Raw genomic sequence first — 21,064 nt, 5'->3', positions numbered from 1 at the left:
ACAGTCCAGGAATTCATACCATAGCATTCTGGTATTGTTCACAAAATAGGATATGGCCTTTGGAATGGGGTTTAGAGGCTGGGATCTGGAGCTTAGAATTTCAGGTTAGAACAAAATGTTGACTAGAACACAAAAGAATGGCAAACATTCATTTGAAGGAATAAGGTCATTAATTTAGAGTTAGACTAGCAAAAAGATTATTTTATGCTAAAATCTAGTGAAATTAATAGAACTTCTAAATAGCTTCCCCACTGAGGCTAGAATCTAGTATGTCCTAGTAAGCCAAGATATGACTAAACTTGTTTTTTATCATCAATTGGCACCGTCTTAGAAGAAATAGAATGTAGAAATCAAACAAAAATAACCCAAAACAAAAGTAACAGGACCTGGCAATGTCCTAACCCATTTTGCACTTTCTCCTCAGTACTCATTTGAAGAGTCCCATCTTTTCATTGCTTTTATTTCCTTAAAACCAGTCTTACAGATTCTAAATGAAGTCCTTGAGATAAGTTAAAAAAAAAAAAAAATCTGACCTAGCAACATTCATAGGATCAGTGGTTTTCAACAGCCATTATTCCGGGTAGTGACTTTGGCCCTGGACTGTGGGGCAGATGAGGATGACAAAGAGTCACAGTGATGATAAAAAGCTAAAACCCCAGATCCTTGAGAAAAAGATGGAAAGCCCCACTTCAGTCAGACAACCCACCATGGCATAATTTGTTTGTGCAGTAATTACTGTGTTAATTTTTATTTGGGTTGTGTTGGAAAGGTCTGTTTTGACATTGACATAACAGTTAACATCCATTCAATAAACATGCATTGAGCCCAAGTTTTTCAGTAGTAGATGAGTGAGACAACAAAGTAGTATGAGGTATAATTAGTGTGCATGTTTTATACTTTTCTGCATTTTTTTCATGTTTGTTTTATCTTCTCTGCATCAAGCTAAAATGTCATTTAGTTAGTATGACATTCAATTTTGCATCCTTCAAATGGTAGGACAGGATTTTTGTCTATGGTCTATGTATTTGTGTGGATAAATGCATGAATAGTTGTATAGATGATTAGAAAAGTGGATGGATGGCTAGATATATGATAGATAGATAGATACCACAAGTAAAAATAATAACTTGTGTCACAGGAAAAAAACTTAATTAAAACAAGATGATTAATACAGACACTACCGAAAAACCATATGTTAAAGAACTTGGCCAAGATAACAGCTGCATTTATTTCTCAAGAATTTTTCACAGTTACCAGGATTACACTAATATTCTATTAAGACCAGTGTTTTATTTCTCTTAAGCCACCTGGAATGATATTAAAAATTAGATGTATTGATTAGTGGTCCATGGACAGTATGTTGTCATGTAATTATTCTACTCACATAACAACAGTGTGTCAGCTTATATCAGTCTAGATTTTCATTTTACATACACACACACATACACACTTAAAAAATCAGTGTACATGTGGCGCCTGGGTGGCTCAGTGGGTTAAAGCCTTATCTTTGGCTCAGGTCATGGTCCCAGGGTCCTGAGATCGAACCCCACATTGGGCTCTCTGCTTGGCAAGGAGCCTGCTTCCTCCTCTCTCTCTGCCTGCCTCTCTACCTACTTGTGATCTCTGTCTGTCAAATAAATAAATAAAATCTTAAAAAAAAAATCTTAAAAAAAATCAGTGTACTTACTGGAACTTAAAAAGTATCTCCAGGGGGGTTGGGGGCTAGGAAAAGAAAAAAATGAAAGAAGATGGGATTGGGAGGGAGACAAACCATAAAAGACTCAATCTCAAAAAACAGACTGAGGGTTGTTGGGGGGGAGGGAGTACAGGAGAGGGTGGTGGGTTATGGACATTGGGGATGGTATGTGCTATGATGAGTGCTGTGAAATGTGTAAACCTGGCGATTCATAGACCTGTACCCCTGGGGATAAAAATACGTTATATGTTTATTTTAAAAAATAAATTAATTTAAAAAAAGAAGTATCTCCAATTTTACAAATGCTCATTTAAATTGTCAATTAATGTCAGGTTACTAAATTTTTCAAAACCATCCATGCAGAGTAGCTTCCTGATTTTTGTTGGTACTCCGGAATGATTTACCTATTAAAGTAAATTATGAACGATTTATTTATTTTCTACACAAAATTGGAACTATCTATTTTGAAAGAAGAGCATAAGAAAATCACTAACTTTTTCAGTGAAAGATTTTTAGGGGCAACGTGGGTAGCTCAGTTAGTTAAGCATCCAGCTCTTGGTTTCAGTTCAGGTCATCATCTCAGGGTCATGAGAGGAAGGCCCAAGTGGGGCTTAGGGCAGAGTCCTTCCTTCTCTTCTCCTTCTGTCCCTCCTTCTGCTTATGCGCTCTCTCTGTCTCTCAGACTAGGACTTGTCATTTAATAAATTTTGAATTATATAGGAAGAGAACTACCTAAGAATATTTGATACATTAATACTATGGTTGCTTTTGTAGATCAATAAAATTATTATTTTATTATTCTTTATCTTTATTAATAATCACTGATTTTATTATATTTATTATTTATTATTGGTATGTTAATATATTTATGTTTTATATATTATATTTTTATATATTTATATATACTAAAATATATCAATATATTTTTAAGTCAAATATTATTTTAAAAAGTAAGTCTGCCAGGAACTGATATAATGGGATTTTACTTCTCAAGTCAGGCATATTAAAGGTGAAGCACAATCATAATCATTAAAGCAAGAACTCTGGAGATTATCTATCTGACTTAAAGTCCTAGATGGATCACTTTCTAGACATGTGACATTGAATAGAGCACTTGTCATCTTAGTGCCTCGATTTTCATATCTGTAAAATCTGAATACTAGTAAGGTTTTTTTGAGGATTATAGGAATTAATATGTATGTAGCATGGCATTAGGAAGTTTTGAATTATTCTGACTGCTATAGGACAGAAGGACTCTAAACTCTTAGACAGGCATTAGTTTAAGTAACACAAAATCTCATACTAGTGTCATTAAATGTAGTAAGTGCAAAGTTGGTGCTCAGTACATGTCAGAATTGGCATATATTCAGATTATTTTCTTTTCTATAAATGTTGGTTTAAAGTGTCAAAAAGGAAAAGAAAATAAAATGCTAATAAAGAAGATTTTTTTAAATAAAAAGCCAACTTCAATATTAGTATACGCTGTATTACTTTGATTTTCTTAACCATTCTAAGTCTTGATTTCTTCACCTGTGAACAGGGATAATAATGCACCTTCCCATGTAGGATTTCTGTGGGGAGTAAATAATAGACTTAAAGACCTGAGCAGAGAGCCTGATATATGTAAAGTTTCCAAATAAAACCTGTTTTTATTATAAGCACAGTTGCATAAAATGCTACTTTCCTACACACAGCATAAAACTATTATGAGATATCAGTTATGTGACTTTCAAGAGTTCAGTATAATCTTAAAGTACTAATACCCTGATTATTGCTCTTAGCTCTAAATGAGATATGTTTTTCCCTGTGACTATTACAGATGTTCAGCCAAAGGCCTTGATTATCCATCCACAAGGCCAGCATATTGGTATACCTACAGTCTTTAGGGAAAGAGAGCGAGTTTATATTGATAATGTAAAGAATGCCTTGTGGCAAAATCTGTTCAGTACAAGAATGTATACGCATATGTACATTAGCACACATGTATGTTTCTACTTACTAAATGTGCATATCTATTTTTATATTGACTATTTAAAACACAAGGAACATTATATACTTTATATAATTATATTGTAGCTTTATATGTTTCTTTATGATTTAAATAGTTAATATAAGAATAAAAATTATTTACCCTACTTCCTCTTCTTAAAATAAGACCATGTTAAAAGAGAAAATTTCAATTAAAGGTATTGAATATTGTGCATGTAAGTATTTGGCAACATCTAGATATCTGATTATTTCTATTCCATATTATTTCCATTCCATAATTTTTATATTCTTATGTAACCTTTTTATTTTTCCCCTAGAGAAAAATGAAGGAAAATCAAATATGTCACTTTTAACTGAATATTGAAGGAGAGATGCAACATACAGAAATTTGTTTTTGTCATTAAATGATTTGTACAATAATATTCTGCTTGTTTTTCTGTAATTGGCAATCAGGATCATACACTTTTTCATCACACATGACCAAAACATGGGAATCTATTCAGCCTTCCATTCTTAATACAGATCTTTATATATAATAAAATAAATGTTAATGTAATAAGCTATACTATAATATTTAACACTTTATATTTTTTTAAAGATTTTATTTATTTGAGAGAGAGCATGAGAGAGAGAGAGAATGAGTGGGGTTGGTGAGGGAGAAGCAGACTCCCCATGGAGTGGGGAGCTTGGAGTTGGGGCTCAATCCCATGACCTGAGCTGAAGGCAGATGCCTAACTGACGGAGCCAGCCAGGCACCCCAGTATTTGACACTTCTTAAAGATAACACAAAGTTCTTCCGATTGCTCTAGCCTTTTTACATGTAGCTTGTTTAAGGTATTTGTCAAAGTGACTAATATATATTTAGATCATGCTTCTGCTATAGGACACAGAATATACCATTCTTATTCTTGAGAAGATAATAATATCTCAGTCTGTCTCCATATTCTTATAAGATTTTACTAATCCTCTTAGCTTCTTCATAAGGTGGATAGAATATAGACTAAACCAATAAAGACATTGTCGATCAGAGAGAGAAAATAACTTAGGTGCCCAAGTTCACACAGGAGTCAGGAAACAGTCTAAAGATATGAACTTATTTGGGTCCACAATCCCAGAACTCTGTTCATTATAGCAAATGCTATCTGTTTATTGGTGATAAACTGACTGGATTGTGGAGGACTGTACTGATAGTCAAAGTTCATGCATAATAACTTATAATGTAATTTATTTCCTAAATATTGTACTCATTTAAAGAAAAAATGTCTTGCTAAGAATATGACAGTTGTGCTAATTGTGAGAAATCCTACCATTTCAACCAAATGTGTTCTGTAAACAACAACAACAAAAAAGATTTAAAGTTGGCTAAGAGATTTAGATTAAGAGAAATCACATTTTAAACATAAAGGAAATTCTAAAATGTTTTATTAAACTAGGCTGGGGGAATAAAAGAGTTTTGGTTGAGTTCTCTTGTACTAGAAACAAGGACTCCGGAGAAACTTCATTCGGTTTTTAAAAATCTTCCATGTTGCTCTTGGGTATACAAATAGTCTTGTGTAAAACGAATGTGTTTCTTCTTCATAGAAAGAAATGAGTAGGGTAAGAAAATTACTTTTTCATTTGGATATAAATTCAGTAGTGGTATCACTTACCAGGTAAAAGAAAATAAAGCTACAGGTGTTTGCCCAAAAATCTGATCTCTGGGCCTAAGCAATGAAATCATAAGAACACAAGAATATAGTGAAACCAAACTAGAGAAACCTTCCTCATAAAGCAGAGTGGTAACTCAGAAAGGAAGTATAAACCTTTAGAAACTCAAATATGAAGCAAAGTATGATGGGGAAGCTCTGAGACTATGCTCAACATTCACATAAACCATATTTGCAAACAGCTATTTTGGATATTCAAGTACAATCACAAGTATATCAGATAGGATTCTTTATGTGGCCATTTAACTTTTTTTTTTTTTTTTTAATTTGATGGGGAAGTCTGACATTCTAGGGAAAGGCCAGCCACAGCCAGAGTACCTGAGAAGTCACTGAAGCCAGAACATCAAGTAGATTGGAAAGACTACTTTCCATTACAATGACTTAGTCAGAAAGCCAACAGTGATTTTATTCTGCATACAGCCTCTTTTCTACTCTGTAGGCTGCTGGGTCATTAAATATTGTTTCAAAAGTTTCACAAACAACATGCAAGAAGGAGAGAATTTCCATTTTCCTCTATATTGAAAATAAAGGAATGAAGCAAAACTATTTTCTAAAAACTAAAATATCAGTCTTAATCATCATTTATTTTAAAATGTTAACTATGAATCTATAAAAATTTTACATAATAAAGAATAGTATGGAGAGAGGTTTTATTTTTGAATGTAAGGGAAAACAAAGCAATATTTAGCTAAAATTTTAAAGAACAAAATGAACATAAACCAAAAAATTTTATAAAGCAAACTTGAACAGTTTAGTACCTTCCAAGGAAGGACCATTAGGACACACACAAAGTCAGACAAAATTAGGGCATTTACTAATTGAATAAGGAGAGACAACACAACATGGAGAACTCTGGAGTAAGCAAGTGTTAGGAGGGAACTGTAGTTTGATTTGGCTTGCATAGGTGATTTGGAGGAAGTTTCAAGGAAGCAGGGATTTGGTCTTGTCTGTGTAGAAATAATTCAGTGATTAAATGTGTTAAATTTTTTTTTTTTTTTTAATTTAGGAGGCAGGAAAATTTGAACATGTTAGTCTGTAACTGGTAGAGAAGCAGCAGTCACATTTCCTGGGAAAAAGGAGGGAATTTGGTCCTTTTTGTGATGTGCACAATGTTCTTGTTTTAGTAGGTTTATAGCTATGATTATGGAGTGCCCTTCTCATGTACTTGATTTTAGGCACATAATGACCTTACAGAGAAACAACAGACCCTAGCTGTGAGCGCCATGCCAACTCCTCCCAGGGGAAAGCTGCCTGGGCTGCTTTTTTTCTGTCTTCACAACTACTCCAGAATGTGAAACTACAGAGAAAAAGTACAAAAAGGAGGAAAACAATGAGAATGAATTATGGCTATTGAAGGCTCAGAACAGAGATTTATCTTCTAGTAAAGAAAACTGGAGTGAAAACAATTATCAAACTTATATTAAGGCAAAATTTATGGTCCTGAAAGAATAATAAAATCAGCATTAAAACGGTTATACTTAAAAACAAAAATTGTTTGAAAGATACAACATGAAGTTTTACTTAAGTAGGTATTAGAATTCAGAAACAAAAACCTCTTTATAGCTACAAAAGAAGGAAAGATATAAATAGCTTTCATTATCTGCTCTGCAAAATAGCAATCAGAAAAATGAACCTCATCACAGAAGATTAGGAACATGTTCAATATATGGCTCAAAAAGTGAAAAATATTGATAGAATATTTGAAATGTCATATTAACTAGGTCAGTACATATTTATACCAACATTGCCAGATTAATGGAATAAAATAGGAAAACTACCTTTAAAATTGAGAATTTTATTTACCATATAAATTTACCATAGAATATAGGTAACCTTTTAATGAATGGTAACAGGAGAAAGATATAATAATGACAGATTAGTTAAATATTTGGGGAAATTGTAATACATATGGTTCCTTTATATTATTTACGACAAAGCAAAATTCAGTTGAATTAAAAAGTTAAATGTGAAGAAATAAATTGAGAAAAAGTAAGTATTAGTAAATGTATATCTGTATGCTACACAGATCTTTTTAAGCATTAGAAAGCATTAAATGAATGGTGGGAACTAGCAAAACATAAAAAATTTGATTAAAATATTTGTAAAACTTTTATACATCTTCTTTTTTTATTTAAATTTAAGTAGCCAGCATACAGTACATTATTAATTTCATATGTAATGTTCAATAATTAATCAGTTGCATATAACACTCAGTACTCATTACATCACAAGTCCTCCTAATGTCCATCATCCAGTTACCCCATCCCTCTGCCCATCTCCCCTCTAGCAAGCCTCAGTTTGTTTCCTATAATTAAGAGTCTCTCATGGTAGTTTTGTCTCCCTCTCTGGTTTCTTTCCATTCAGTTTTCCCTCCCATCCTCTGTGATACTCTATGCTGTTTCTTATACTCCACATATGAGTGAACCCATATAATTATCTTTCTTTCATTGATTTACTTTGTTCAGCATAATACCCTCCAGTTCCACCCATGTCAATATAAATGGTAAGTATTCATCCTTTCTGATTATACATCTGTGTTTCAAAGAGCATAGTCAAGGAAATATTTTTAAAGCAAATATAATTTGATAAACATATTCACAAAATATAAAACAACAAAAAGATATTGTTAACTTTTACATTTAATGTAAATGATTTTTTAAAATTATTTGTACTATAAAATTATAAAAAGACAAAACAAGTAGTACTATCTAGCAGTAATACAGATATCATCTAAACCCATAAAAAAAAGTCAACATCATTAGATGTAAAAAACACAAATTAAATCATCATGAAGAGATAATCTAGGATTAGGGTGCTTGACTGGCTCAATTGGTAAAGTATGTGATCCCTAATCTCTCAGGGTCATGAGTTCAGGCTCTGTGCTGTGTGTAGAGCTTACTTCTAAAAATAATTAAAAAAATATATCCAGGATATATTTGATTGTAGTAAAATAGGCACTCACAAATAGATTAAATGTACTTGGGAATAAACTTCTAGATGAGTATAGCAACAAGTATCAAATCACTAAACACAGTCTTCCTCTTTCATCCCATATTTCCATTTCTCAAGATTTAGTCTCAGGAAATAATCAGATGTGTCTATAGACATAAATGTAGAAGAAACTGGATAGCAGAACTGTGTATAATAGCCAAATGATGTAAGTTACTGAAATTGCCAAAAATAGGTGATTATGGAAATAAACCAGCACACATTGGCATGATACAAAAAAATTTAAATTATGTCATACAAAAATACAATGAAATCAGAGACAAATGTATTATAGTTAATTGTTTTTTAGAAATAGCAAGATGCAGGGGTGCCTGGGTGGCTTAGTCAATTAAGTAACCAACTCTTCATTTCTGCTCAGGTGATGATCTCAGCATCATGAGATCAAGCCCTGTGTTGGGCTCCATGCTCAGTATGGAGTCTACTTGGGATTCTCTCTCTTACTCTCCTTCTGCCCCTCCCCCTGCTCATGTTCTTTCCCAGCTCCTCTGAATAAATAAATAAAATATTTTTTAAAAATTGCAAGGTGCAAAAGAATGTGATGTTAATGTACAGAAACAACACATGCATAATATATTTGAATTACAGATCTACTTACCTAGTCATAGAAAAATACTTGATGAGATCAAATGAAATGTTCTTAGTAGTTTTCACCATTGCAGAATTTTAGATCATTTAAATTATTTTTGTTAACTAAATGTGCTTTCTTCATTTTAAACATTTGAATTATAACATATTTTTGTAATTAGAAAAGACTCAGGCTGCTACAACAAAATTAAAGACTGAGTAGCTTATAAAAGACAAAAATTTATTTCTTAAGATTTCTGGAGGCTGGAAGTCTGAGATCAGCATGACTGAATAATCATGTTCTGTGTCCGGTGACGACCTGTTCCTGGTTCATAAGCAGTGGTCTTCTTGCTGTTACTTCATGGGGCCATGGTAGCTCGGGAGCTTTTTGGGACTATTCCTTTTAAGGGCACTGATTCCATTCATGAGGGATCCACCCTAACGACCTAATCACCTCCTAAAGGTCGCAACTCCTAATACCACCACACTGGGCAAAAGAATCAAACATAGAATTTTGAGAGGACACAAATATTGAGCCCATAGCAAGCTGCTACTCATTTTTCGAGGCTGGTTGTGAAAAAGAGCTGTCGATTGTCTCTTAGGACTAAAGATAATATAAGCAGTGCTTTTCTCTATATTTTTATGTATGATAATAGGGATTTAACACATAATACCATTTCAACAGGGAATATCACAGACAGTAGTGTTTATCCCTGCGTTACCCATGTTTATTTGAAAAGAAATGTGTATATTCTGTATCAGTTATGTTGTGGACATTAGCAAATAGTTATCATAAAACAGAAAAACTAAAAAGGCTTTCGTGTTAACTCTATGATAATAAATCCCCATTATTTTCTAATTTTTTTTTTTTCCAAATACTGGTCAGAATCAAAGTGTTGGCCTCCAGGTAGTCATTTAAGACTCTCATCACAGACAACACCTCTCTGTTATTCAATAGCATACAAATCCAGTGGGCAGCTTGTGGGTGTTTCTTGTATTTGGTTGGTTGGTTACTGGTTTGTTTGTTTTTTTTGTTTGTTTTGTCATCTGCATGCTGTTTCTTTACTTATTACTACATCACTTCTTTATTTATCTGCATCTCTCTGGGTTAAAGGAAGGATCTTACTACAGGTTATGGAATGAAGTTCTCTCTCTCTCATCCCACCATCATGCTTCCTTTGGTGCTCTTTCAAAGGAAGGGGCTTTTGTTTAGTGTGGCTGGACGGTTATTCCTTATCTTGTTGCTCTACTACAGGTTTCTAAAGAGACCACTTGCTATCTACAATACAATTAGTCTTTCTCTGATGTAATCTTTCATTCCCTGCCTATTTTGTGTCTTAACTTCTGCTAAGTGCTTTATTAACTTCCTGCTGTAAATCTTCTGAAGGGAGAATGAAGATAATCTAAAATCCTCTTATATGATCATACAATGGGGAAGGAGGGAGTACAAAATTGTCTATCTACGGTAGCTCTATAGATTTTTTCACCCACTCTTTTTCTCCACAGTAGTCTCCTAACATCTAATTTTCTGGTTTTCTCTGAGGCACTATTGAGCTTTAAAAAATATATATGATAAAGTAAAATAAACTTAAAATCAATAAAAAGTGCTATATAAAATTTTAAAATACAGCTGAATATAGGTCTGTCCTAGAATTTTGCAAGCCAGATTCCAAGAATTTCTCTTCTGTGTATTTTCACTTTAATCACTCATTATCAAAACAATATAATATGTGCAAATCCATAATAGGATATATAACAATACCATATTAAAAATAAAGAGATTTAATTTCTTATTCTGGCTCTGTTATAAATTGTTTTGAAGATTTGGGCATATATCCTAATGCTATTTGTTTCCTCTTCTCATACACAAAATGAGATTGATGACATACACCTACAGGAAAGAATGTGTATCCTTTGATTTATGAATGATTTTTACTTTTATTTTTGCTTTGTTTCTGCCACGTTCCAGTTTTTCCATTTGTTGTTGGAGATAACAAAACCACCTTTAGGAGATGACAATTTTGTAGAGAATAAGGGGATAAAAAGCAGTAAATATGAGTACAGAGATCTTAATAACCTAAATTTTGAGCTATGTTTTAAAAGATGATTAGGAGTTTTCTATGTGAAGTAGATAGCATATTCCAGACAGAGGAGAGAATACATACAAAAATAGAGATAACAAAGGGGATGGTATGTTAAGGGAACAATGAGAAGTTCACTGTGGTAGAAGTTTAGAGACAGGTTAAGAGAATCATAAGGTAGAAGTGGATCATTTTGTGACAGCCTAGCCTAAAGAATGTTGATTTTATACTGCCAGCAATCCATATCATGGGAATGAGATTATCAGAACTTTTTTAGAATGTAATTCTGGAAGCAATATTTAAAACACACTGAAATCTTTGGCATGGAATCCAGCAGAAGATTGTTGTAATATCTCAAGCAAAAGATAATGGGGTCTTGAACTGAAGCATTAATGTAGCTATCAGGAGCTAAACCAGACTATGTAAATAATTTATTAGATGTGATTCGATTTTTTTTTTTTACCAACTCATAAAAGGAAAGAATGATAAGAAGACATTAAAGAACCATACCTTGAAATTTGCTTTTTTAAGACACAAGTTGATGTTAATGAAAGTCAAGAACAGAAGTAGAGTATCTGGCATGATCGTTGCTCTGTGATTGGGTGAACTATGTTACATTAGAGGAACCTAATGAGATTTTCACTGGGATATGTCTAAAGCTAGGGGAGAAGTGTGGTGGTAATTGAAGTGTCAGTGTCATAGTGGAACTGAGGTTGAACCCTGAAAGAGAGATTTGAGAGAGTGATTATTATGAGATAAAAGAGAGCCAAAAACAGTCTCTTAAGGACCATTAGCAATTAAAGAGGGTAGATGGAAAAGAAGGAAAAAGAAAATAATATATGAAAAATTAACATCTGGAGAGGAAAGAAAACGAAAAAATATTTTTGTGATTAGAACCAAGAGAGAATGTTTGAGATTTTGTTTAAATTCAAATTAGTTAGCATATAGAGTATCATTAGTTTCAGGGGTAGAATTTTGTGTTTCATCCATTTCATGGAACACCCATGCTCATTAGATCAAAACAAACTATCTGGGGTAACTGGGTGGCTCAGTCAGTTAAGTGTCTGCCTTCAGCTCAAGTCATGATCCCAGAGTCCTGGGATCGAGCCCCACATTGGGCTCCCTGCTCAGTGGGGAGCCTGCTTTTCCCTCTGCCCCCCTCTACCACTCTCCCTCCTCTCTAAAATAAATAAACAACATCTTTAAAAAGGAAAAAATATACACTGTCTGTGATGGTTGTGAGCAGAATAATTTTGAAGGATCCTTCTGACTAGTCTGTGGTTACCTGATGATGAGAAGGAAATTTAAAGACCATCTAAGAAGGTACTTTAATAAAATAATGAGGAGAGATAATGGGAACTTAGTGCAGATGAAGGTTTCCTAACCTAAGCACTATTGACATTTTGATGGGATACTCTGTTAAAGAGAGCTGTCCTCTGTGTTGTAGGATGTTCAACAGCATCCCTGACCTTTTCTCAGTAGATGCTAGTATTGCTCTCATTGCTTATGACAAGCAAAAATATCTCTAGACAATGCCCCATAATCTTGAGGAGCAGAATCAACCCAGTTGAAAACCGTTTGTTTCCATAGACACACAGGCCAAGATTGAATGAGTAAATAGTGTATTTCAGAAATAAAGCTGAATGGATTTCCTTTTGACTTAGATGTGGACTGGGAGAGAAATGATGCCAAGGTCTCTGACTTGAACAGCTGTACTTTCAAATTGACATTCCTGAGATCTGGAAGACTAAAGGTACAGTGGGAATCAGTTTATCAGTTTTGGCCTTATTAAATCTGAAAAGAAGTTGGATATAAAACTGAAGTTCGGGGAGAGCTCAGGTTGGGTATATAAATTTGCTTGCCATATGTCTATATGAAGTATTTAAAACGAGAGGAATGGATAACCTTGCCGAAGGGAATGAGTAAAGACAGCAAAGAAGAGATCCAGAGATAATTCTGGGGCCTCCAGAGTCAAGAGTTGGGAAGCAATAGGAGGATGGGCAATGGACACTGAGAGGTCTGACGTGTGCGTATGTGTCTGTACTGTGCTTCCCCCTCTTCTCTTCCATGAGTACAAGAGAATGAAGGTAGAAAACACATTCACTCTACAGCTGTTGGCATAAGAACACTGTTATTTTACACAAATTTTTAGTGACACAATACCAAATCAATTATGTCTACAGAACATTTTTCTTCCCATAATAGCAGCTCTTTTTTTGGGGCATTGCCATTCCCATCTCACCAAACCATGTAATTTGGCGCTGGCATCAAGCTCTAGTTCCCCATTCTGGCTATAACAAGGAGAAGGTGACCCAACGCTTTCTGTGTTCTGGAGTTTCTGGTAACCATAATAACAGACTTGTGGCAAAATTCAGCATTAAAAACCAAAACCAATATTCATAGAAAAGAAAAGAAATACGGTAAAGTTCTTAATGGCACCTGATGCCCCCCCGATCTAGGAACCCTGGTGCCAAATGTACCTTTGACCTTCACAAATTTTGTTCTTTGACTAAATATTTATTCCCTCCTTCCTAAACTGATTGAAGCTAAAATTCTCTCACTTGCAGCCAAAGTAGTGCAAAAATGAGTAAAGGTGCTAAATACCAACCAGATATATTTTTTAGTATTATATTATGTGGACAAAGAAAAGGCAAAACTTTCATTGAATTGTTATGGCATGATGATTACATAGGAATTATTTGCCTGTTTTTATTCCTGACTTCAGGTTGAAGTTATCCCAGAAAACTTTTAAATTAACAAAGGCAAATTTCCTTAAAATCACTTGAAGTAGTCCCCAAATGTTGAGGCTACAAATGCCTAGGTAGGAGGTGACTAGAATTATTGTTCTCATATCATAAATTCATATGCAAACACATTACATAACATATGTGGATATTTAAAATGTCTTTATACTAACCAGGGATCCTACCATTTGAAAATTGGGAAATCTTTGTATTTGCCTTCACTTTAAAATGAGGGCTAGGCTCTGTTGCTACTTTTCAGCATTACAGTATAGAGTTTGGTCATTAACTGAATTTAGGGAGAAGAGTGAATTTTCCAAAAAGGAACAAATGTACTGTGATTTTTACACTACAGAGAAAGGATTCCCTACTTTGAATGCAACCAATTTTGTGTTTATATTACCAGTTGCTTTTCTGCCTGACCTCTTTCCATTATTGGTTACAATATATAACTCATCAAAATAAATCTCTGATTACTGCTTTCATATTGAGTTCTTTGGTGATATTTACTAAATGATAGTTCATAATTATTACTTTTCATAAACTTATAGTATTAGTATTCTTTACTAATGCTAGCATTTCCTTTCCTACTCATCATTTTTTATTCTTCGGTTGAAATTGCAGCATAGTGTAGCAAACTGATTACTTCTACCTCTAATACTTATTTAAACTTCCAGTACCATAGTCTGTCATCTATACAATAAGGATAGATAATAACACCAGATTTACACCTAACAATCTGTAAGGATTAAGTGAGTTCTTATTTATAAAGCAGTAAACTCAGGCCAGCTGGGGAAATGTTAGGCCCCTAAAAGTGGACATAGGAGGTATTCAGTAAATACTTGCTCTTATATAAAACACTGGTTTTACTCCAGAAATATAGCTATGTTATACATAGTCAATAATTCCTAGATAATACATGCTATTTTTGAAGACTCAATCTTAGTCTTTTTGTCTATTGCTGTTTGACAAAGTATCTTAGATATAACATATGTTGGAAGTCACTGCACGCACTTGGTTTAGTTTTTTCATCCCTAGATGCACCTTTGGAGATGTTATGGTGAGATTGTGACTGTGAAATTTATTGAGAAAATTTAAATGTGACCTAAATAAATGTGACTCTTTAAATTAAACTATTTAACTTTTAAAAAATTATAACTCCATGTGCAGTTGTTAGAAATAATAGAACTCTCACATACTGTTAACATTTCCCACAGAAGTAATGTCTTGCAAAAGTATAGTACAATATTAAAATCAGGATATTGGCATTGATACAATCTACCAATCTTACAAGTACTTAAAAGTTACAAGTTGTGTGTGTTGTGTGTGTGTGTGTGTGTGTGTGTGTCTGTGTGGTTTAGTTCTTTGCAATTTTATCACTTTTATAGGTTAGATAAATGGAAGTTTTACAGATGTCTGTGGTCATTGGTATGCCTTTCTGTGTGCCACTTTTATTCATTGTTTTCTTCAGCGGTTATGTTTATCATTCAGGAAACACTGAATTGATAAATGAAAAGTTTGATAAATTATTTGATACTTAACTAAAGAGAAATTCTGAATGGCTTGAGGTAAGAACTTTATGGTAAAGGTGGAGAGTGTTCAACATGTACAGATAAGGAAATGGGATAAGAGACAAAAATAAAACAATGCATAGACTTAAATTTGCCAAAGAAGAAATTATTATAAATTAAATAGTAAACTTTATCATTATATGAGAAAAAATGAAATCACAGATATATTTTTAAAAGGTGAATAAAGCAATACTATTATAAAAATGTACTAAATGGATATATATTAAATGAAATGTACATGTCTGTTAGTGTATAATAATGATGTAATTCAATTAATTCCAATATATACCTAGTGTCTATTATATAAATCCATTATAGACAATGCAAATATGTAAAATCCAGTATTATTTTCAAGGTGCTTATAATGTAAAAGGAAAACAAGAAATGCATATGTGGGGATAAGAATCAGAATGAATAATCTAGATAATATGTAGACAAGAAATCTAGAGGCATCAGAGAGTAATAAAGGTAAATGATATTCCACAAAAGAGATAGGAATTAACTATACTTTGGTGGTGGCAAATTGCTGGAAAAAAGTAAAACACAAGATGAAAACAATGAATGCCAGGTATGGAGGAGAGAAAGAAGCTGACACAGGACTTTGGAGTGACCATGAGGTTTTATATTATAGAATATGATGAGATAATATCCAACTAATAAGTCAGGGGCCATATTATAGTAAGCCTTGGAAACAAGTGTAAGATGCTGATAGGGAATCACAGTTCCAAGATCAACACATTAAACTGGGTGAAATGGCAGGCATACGCTTATTTTATTTCTTCCATTTTATAACACTATGAAGTTGAAAGCACCAGCCATAAATGACCCTGTTTTTTAAATTACAAAATATTTTATCAATATTTAACCAGAGATTTTTTTTTTCATTTTTACAGTTTTATTTTAACCAGTATCCCAAACAATCTCTGAAGACAGGGAATATGGGTGTAACGGATAAAACCGCTTGCACAGATACTGCTAAATTGATGTGTAATCAGGGTCTGATTGGTTCTGATTATGAAAGCTCTCTTTAATGAATACAAATGCTTGCTAGACTGTTAAAAATTCCTTCTTGTATTCTTATGTATTCACTATAAAATATTCCTTTGTGAGGCCCTGAAGAACTTGATCTGTTCTCTTTTGAACCTGCCATACATGAAGTTTTAGTTAAAAAAGGTTAAAAATAAATTATGTTAGTGGACTTTTAAAGTTAATTTTAAAAATAATTAACCAGTAAGCTGGGGTATCAGTATACAAACAATTGATCATAATAATGTAGTATCAAGTGTCTTCTTACCAAATAGCTTATGCAGCTTATTTATGCATAAGTAGGTCAAATAATGCCCTACAAACAAATGGTGGGAGTTAATGATGCTAATGAGTTTCCTCTTCATTTGGAGAGGAGTACATTAGCTAGTATCATCTTTCTAGTCCATGAACTATGTTTTATGACACAGAGTGTATAGTAGTAAATCAAGATACGTATGTGTCTATGGTCATTAGGGTTATAATCCTGGGGGTTCAATTTGGTATTGCTGTAAAGAAAAAAAAGCTCAAAAAGCTAGACTCTTTTTAAAGAGCTTAAAGAAAGGTAATTCATAATAGACCTTTACTCTTCCTGACCTCAAATTTACCAATTTAATGTACTGACTTTTCTGTAAAGCTTACCCATTCCATTACTCTAGAATTCCCATCTCCTCTGGCATTTTGAGGAGTTTTGTCTCTGATTTTATACTCTCATTTAATAGAAACTCCTCTCTAGGGTACATCATCCTTGCATTCAAATGTGCATACATCTCCCACATCTTGATTCTACAACCAGAATTGATCCTGATTTGTAATCTGTGCCCTAATACTTATCTTCCACAGTGCGGTGAACCACTGCTCTGAATTAGAGCTGTTTTTCTAAAATTGGAGATGAATTTCCTCCTTTCGAAAACCCTATTTACTTCACTTCCACATTACAACACTCTTCTATTCTACTTTTTACTTCCTTGTACCCTGGCTTCCGTCTCCATTTCTAGCTTCTCCTCTTGTATGAAACCATTTAATGTCAGAACTTCTTGAAGCTCTGTACCCTTCCTCTGTTGGGTTCTGTCATTCACTCCTGTGGCTTTAGTCATCATCTGTATTTCAGTGCCTTTTATTTTTTTAAGAGATTACAAATTCTATATCCAACTTCCTGCACCACTGAATGTTTTATAAGTAACACAAATTAAACAGTCTTAAATTTTAACTTATTATCTCCTTTTCCCCCAAATACTTCAACATTCTCTGTCTCCTTTCTTAGGAAATATGATTATGCTTCATCCTGCTTCCTAAATCTGAACCTGGATGATAATTCTTCATATTTTCATCCCTCCTTCTCTTGTTTACCACGTTCTGTCTGTTCTAAATGGTTTTAAACTCATCATCTTCTGTCAGTCTCGGTGTGCCACGCCAGAATAAAGGTGTTAACCTGGTGATGTCTTTTTAAAAAAATTCATATCCAAGCCATTGAATTCCTATCCAGTTGCTACTTATTCTCTGTCCTCATCTTGGGACAGCTTTCCCCCCATTTACCTGGGCTGGTTTTGTTGTTACTCAAGAAATCATTATTTCTATTTACCAGTCCCTTCTTGTGTGCTGTTTTCTCTGATTATAACCAGCCATCCTCCTATTTCAACCCATGCCTGAACCTCACCGTCATCTTACATATTCCCTTGCAACAGGATACCCAGTTAAATTTGAATTTCAGAGAGACAGTGAAGAATTTTTAATAAAATATGTCCCTGATGTTTCATGAAACGTATTTAAACTAAGCAACTTTTTATTGCGTATTTGAAATTAAAATTTAACTGTATCATCTTGTTTCTTCCCTCCAAATCTGGCACCCCTACATCACAATACATCTCTTATTTTCTAGTAGAGTTTGTACTCTCTGAAGACAGGGACTGTGCATGACTTTGTTTGAACTGCTATTCTAGTCTCTACCAAATACGTGAACAACCAGAAAGCATTTAATGTACATTGGCTGAGGTCATTATTTATATGATACTCAAGTTCTCTAAAAATTTATACTAATTTGCCTGCACATACTTCCCCCTTGCTATTATTACATTTTTGCTACTCACCTTAGGCATTCTTACTCAGATGTATTCATTCAAAGCTATGAACTTTACTCCACCACTGCCTCTTGGAAAATCCCACAATTCCTCATAGTGCAAATTTAAGACATAAAGTTCTGCTAAAGTCACAAATGACACCCATCTCTTCCATGAAACCTTTTTTTAAATACTTTTGATCTTCAAGATTGTTATACCAAGCTATTATACTCAACAAAACTCTTAAAAGTCACAGAAAAAAATTGTTTCACTTTTTAGGAAAAACCACTGTTTAGAACCTGAAAACATGAATTCCTGTTTTAAGTTACTACCAGGGTAACTATGAGCCTCTGTGGAGTCTGCATTTCTTTACTGTAGGTCCAAATTTGTCCTGGGCTGGTGTGTGTGTATGTGTGTGTGTGTGTTGTGTTTTGGAAGGAGAGAAAGTGGACTGATATTAGAAAACATTGGTTCTCAATTGGACATGTTACTGGATACCAGACATTATGTGGTCAGAATAAAACTTGATATTTTATGTACTGATTACACAAATGTCTACAAAATTGAAAACTAAAAGTGCTATTGAAACAAAAATGACCTCATGATCAAAATAATCCATTGCTATAAGGGTTTTAATTTTTTTAAAGATTTTATTTATTTATTTGACAGACAGAGATCACAAGTAGGCAGAGAAACAGGCAGAGAAGAAGAGAAGCAGGCTCCCAGCTGAGCAGAGAGCCCGATGCAGGATTCGATCCTAGGACTCTGGGATCATGACCTGAGCCAAAGGCAGAGGCTTCAACCCACTGAGCCACCCAGGCACCCAACGGTTTTAATTTTATATCAAGGATAAACCCTAGCTTAAAATAGGGTTTTTAATAAAGAATGCATTCTAATCCTTATAAGACATCTTTCATATACTTATTAATGGAGATTTCAAATTGTTAGACTATTTTGTTTAGTTAAGTCTTAAAATTACTTTTGGTACATGTCAATTTTTTAAAAAATAATACATTTCTCTCCTTTTAAATAAATATGAAACACTAAATAACTGGCAATATTGCTTCTTATTATTTTCCATTTATTTTACAATTCTAAAGCATTAATCATTAAATAACTCATATATTTTAATGAAGGCTTAATGTGCCATATCAAGGCCACTCCACTCCTCATTTACCCAAACCTTTTTACCTCAACTCTTCAGACCCTTCATTGCTGTCATTATTTGGGCTATGCCAGTACTTTAGACAGATTCCTGAGGAACCCATTCTTAAGTCTATCATTTTAAGGTATATAGAGGTTACATAAAGTCAAAAGCAACACTTCATTTGAAGTGGACTTAATAATAGATTATGAGTCCAAAGAATAATGCTTGCATGCCCTAAGGTGCCTAAAATTTAAATCTCACCACAGAGGGAACAAAAATATATAAATAGCCCAGATGAACTATAGCAAGCATTTCTTTAAGTTGGATTAATTTGTCCTGGATTTGTCCTCTATTATATATAACAAATTATATTAAATATAACAAGAAGCTGGTGGTTGCCAGAGGGGAGGTAGGTGGAGGGTGAAATACACAATGGGGATTAGGAGTACACTTATCTTGATGAGTATGGAGCAATGTATATAATTGTAGAATTATTTTACTGTATACCTGAAACTAATACAACACTGTATATTATTTATACTTCAATAAAAAATGTATTATATAGTAGTATGTTAGTCAAATCTTATCAATTTGGCAGTGTTTTAATTTCCATAAAATCAGTAATGATATTTGACTGTTTATTTAAATTATAGTCAGAATATTAAAGAAATTGATCTTTCCTCTGGTAAGACCATCTATTAAATTCTATTAAGATTGGAAAAAAAAAATGGAGTCTGTTTTTCTTAAACAGTTACACCAGTTATCTTCAGGTTTCTTACCTAGCTAATTAGAACAACAGTTAATGATTACACTTTATTGTTTTCATCCATTTAATTTATTTTTTAATTTATATTCAAATTTATTAACATATAGTATATTATTAGTTTCAGGGGTAGAATTTAGTGGTTCATCATTTGCATATAACACCCAGTACTCATTGTATCAAGTGCCCTCTTTAATACCCATCACCCAGTTACCCCATCCCCCCACCCACCTCCCCTCCAGCAGCCCTCAGTTTGTTCCCTACAGTTAAGAGTCTCTTGGTTTCCCTCCCTCTCTGTTTGTATCGTATTTTATTTTTCCTTCCTGTTCCCAATGTTCAGTTTCGTTTCTTAAATTCCACATTTGCATGAAATCATATGGTATTTATCTCTCTCTCGCTGACTTATTTCACTTGGCATAATACCCTCTAGTTCCACCCATGTCATTACAAATGGCAAAATTTCATTCTTTTTGATGGCTGGGTAATTATCCATTGTATATATGTGTGTATATATATATATATGTATATATATACATATATATATATATATATGACATCTTTTTTAACTGTTCATCAGTCGATGGACCTATGTTCTCTTTCCAGAGTTTGACTGTTGTGAACATTGCTCCTATAAACATTGGGGTGCATGTACCCTTTCAAATCACTGTTTTTGTATCCCTTGCGTAAATACCTAGTAGTGCAATTGCTGGGTTGTAG

At 33.5% G+C, this 21,064-nt stretch overlaps 1 protein-coding gene and 1 long non-coding RNA gene across 10 annotated transcripts in view; both read left to right on the top strand.

Moving 5' to 3' along the window:
• Positions 1–21,064, top strand: part of LOC309849073 (uncharacterized protein) — a 414,440-nt gene that overhangs the window by 168,656 nt on the left and 224,720 nt on the right. The gene's annotated exons all lie outside the window — the stretch shown is intronic.
• On the top strand, positions 12,710–19,495 carry LOC309849074. The gene is made up of 2 exons (XR_014303470.1): positions 12,710–12,798; positions 19,107–19,495. It is a non-coding gene; the product is annotated as an uncharacterized lncRNA (long non-coding RNA).

The sequence above is a fragment of the Mustela nivalis genome (assembly GCF_964662115.1).
Source record: "Mustela nivalis genome assembly, chromosome: 15".
NCBI classification, from domain to species: domain Eukaryota; kingdom Metazoa; phylum Chordata; class Mammalia; order Carnivora; family Mustelidae; genus Mustela; species Mustela nivalis.
This window is presented reverse-complemented; position numbering and strand designations above follow the sequence as displayed.